Source organism: Glossina fuscipes, unplaced genomic scaffold (assembly GCF_014805625.2).
Source record: "Glossina fuscipes isolate IAEA_lab_2018 unplaced genomic scaffold, Yale_Gfus_2 118259, whole genome shotgun sequence".
Lineage (NCBI taxonomy): Eukaryota > Metazoa > Arthropoda > Insecta > Diptera > Glossinidae > Glossina > Glossina fuscipes.
This window is the reverse complement of record NW_024006260.1, coordinates 49,732-49,968: the sequence shown is the minus strand read 5'-3', so window position 1 is coordinate 49,968 and position 237 is coordinate 49,732.

The window sequence follows — 237 nt, the reverse complement described above, 5'->3', positions numbered from 1 at the left end:
TTTCAGTTTAATCGAAATATAATACTTTCGTTACTTTTAGTTATATTTAAATGAAAAAAACATCAATAAAAACGTGTTTTGTTTTTTTATATTTACCTTTTATTAATTAAAAATAAATAAAATTTTTTATATCAAAACATAAATATTATGGAAGCCTTAGACAAAATCAATTCATAAAAAAAAAATAGATCAAAAGAGGTAAGAATAAGTATAGAAATTTCATATTAAAAAAATATA